Source organism: Pelobates fuscus, chromosome 2 (assembly GCF_036172605.1).
Source record: "Pelobates fuscus isolate aPelFus1 chromosome 2, aPelFus1.pri, whole genome shotgun sequence".
Classification (NCBI taxonomy): domain Eukaryota; kingdom Metazoa; phylum Chordata; class Amphibia; order Anura; family Pelobatidae; genus Pelobates; species Pelobates fuscus.
The window spans coordinates 198,086,448-198,089,484 of record NC_086318.1 but is presented as its reverse complement, the minus strand read 5'-3'; positions in this window follow the sequence as shown (position 1 = coordinate 198,089,484).

Here is a 3,037-nt window from a genome sequence, read left to right as displayed (position 1 = left end):
CGGGGCGGGGCCGCTAAGTGTGGCAGCTGCTACCCGGTCGCGGGGGGCCACAGGGCGGCCGGGCCCCCTGGAGTGCCGGGCCCGGTCGCAGCTGCGACGGCGGTACGTACGCCACTGCTTTCTGTCACTGCCAGCATATTCTTTTACAGAGCACCCTAGGCCACTGCCTAATAGAAGCGCCAGCTCTGCATAGGGCAAGCCAACGAATGAATGTGAGAAAAAAAAAAAAAAAAAAAAAAAATATATAATATATAATATATAATATATGTCTCATGCAGGTTTATCTAACCTGACCAGCCGGAGTCTTGAAGGCATGTACAGTCCCACCATATGTTGGATATAGCTCCATGTAGCTCTGCTCCTTTTCAAATACCTGTTCTCCTGTTCTTGCTGGTGCCCCTGTTAATGCACATAGAAGTAGGCAGCAATCAGAATTTTGTCTAAACATAACCAGAGTGCAGTATAAACATGTGATTACTTGTATACATGTACTATACAAAAAGGTCTCTACATCATGCACGATCAAACCAAATTCCGAATAGGTTGTTACACATACCATCAATAATAAGGGCGTGGTTAAAAAGGGACATTAGTTACCAAAACAAACTTGCTTAATAAAGCCCTTTTGGCATATAGATCACGCCCACCTCTTAATTATCTGCCATGTAGAAGTTAAACCACTTCCCTGCATGTGACTTACACAGCCTTTATAAATACTTCCTGCAAAGCCAAAGAGAAATCTGATTTTAAACACTTCCTTTACTGTACGGTTTTTCTAAAGTAACCTCGGATTGTAGATATTTAAAAAAAAAAATTCATGCAGGCTGTGTCAATCACAGCCAGGGGGAGGTGTGGCTAGGGCAGCATAAAGAGAAACAAAAGTGATTTAAATCAGCACTTACCTCCCCTACCTAAGAAAAGTTAGTATTTCAGAAAGATGACATCTTTCTCTCAGCACATTTCCTATGCCAGGCACTTGATACTGGGCAGAGCTACCACCATCTAGAAGTATCAATCCCCCAGTCGTCAGTGATGGCTGCAGGGAATTGGATCTATGGAGGATGCTGCAGTCTTATGGGATCCTCCATAGATCTCAGCTGTTCAGATATGTAGTACTCACCTTTGCCTGCCATGTGACCACCAGCAGTGACGTCACTGTCAGGGGTCTTTGCAAATTCTGCAATTTCCCCAGGCAGGGACAATGCTGGTTTAACTCCTAAATGGCAGAGAATTGAGACTTCAGAGGTATATACCCAAATTCTGCTAAATAAAAGTTAGTTGTTTTGGCGACTATAGATTATCTGTAAAAGGTTTACTCCAAGCACCATAATCACAGTGATGTGGAGTGGTCATGGTGCTCGGAGTCTATGTGCTGCATTTTACTAAGAAACCAGAGTACATACAGCACTTTGCTGCCAGAGGGGGGGGGGGGGGGGGGGGGAGGTGGCGAGTAGACAAGGGACACACCTATTCAAAATCTACTTTATCTTATGTGATAATAGCATGCCATCTGGGGCTTATGTCTTATTGGTTCGGTAGCTGTAACTACTGAACACCGACCACCCACCCCAGCTCATTATCTTGAAAGGAAACCGTCAATTAAGCACACTGTGTGTGGCTGCCGTTCGTATAGCCAAACGCCACATACAAGAGAAAATGGCGGCCATCTTGTTTGCACGAAAAGAGGCAGTGGGACTTTGTTGTCGAGTGTCTGGAACCAAAAGAATCGGACACTCGACTTCCGAACACCGGTCAAACTATACAAACGCCTGCTTCCTTTTCCCGAACAGCTAGGAGAGCGCTATTCTGTAGTTTTGTTCCCACAAACAAGGGGAACAATTGCTACTATGAGCCACGGGGATCCGTTCATGTATTCTTTCGTTTGTGACTTTTTGAAAGAGACCGGCCGCACAGCCTAAACTCATGGAACAGTTTCTGGGCACAAGCCTCGTGTGTGGTTTGCACAAATGGGACTTCCATAAAATTTGAAAACCCCTGAATGGATCTGGGTGATATTTGGATGATGGTCACCCACATCGGGGCTATCAGGGGATGTTGTGTTTTAGGGTACTTTCTAAGTTTTGGGGAAAATATGTTTTTACTGCCTGGAGATAATGGAATTACTACTTTAGCTGACTATCTTACAGGCAGAGAGGAGGTGATTCTGTTTGTATTGCAGTGTCCCTGTTCCCCACAAAGAACATGTGGGAGTGTCCCTTGCATGAAGACTTGCATAAAAGCTAGTGTGGCACCCATTAAAATGATTCCGGTTGTACCCTTCATGAAATCTAGGCTTATGTTTTGGTAATGGTCTACTTCCTGGGAGAAACTACTTGGATGCTGCACTCGTCTAAAAAAAAACCAAAAAAACGAAAACACACATGAACTGCAGCTATAATCACACAGGCTCAGCAGTAATAGGCGAACAGGGTATCTACTATACCAGTGTTTGTAACATCTTATTTTACATTTATCTTTTAGTTGGCAAAAGAGGATAATAGGTTCATAGTCTAAGATGCATTAGTACCTATTTGTCATTTAACTGCTTCTAAGAAGTTGAATACAAGTTAGAGGGAGAAGCAGAGGAGTAAATGCAAGTCCACCAGTTACATATGCCACACTCTGCCTAACATGCAATGTGAGGATATTTGATCCATTAAAAACAAAACAAAAAAAAAAAACTTTAGATTAATAGTGGGCAAAGCACTATAAGTGACCTTGGTGTTCCCTACTTGTAAGTGGACACCCCATTGAATGCATGCTTTAAATTCGGGTGGGGACAGGAATTTCTAGGGATTTCCTCTTAGTTTATTGGTAGTTAACTTTACTTTTCGAGGAATAGATTTTTAATCTGTAAAGAAATGCAAAGCTCAGAACTGTGACTAGAGGAAATTAAATTCCCAAATAAAGTTGTGAATGCCAGCCAATTTGAGTGAACCAACATAACAGTGGGTTAGGTTTACTACTGGAAATTCAGCCTTTAGTAGATGCATTGTTTTAATCCAATAATGGGACAAGCAAATGCAGGTCTAGTTGG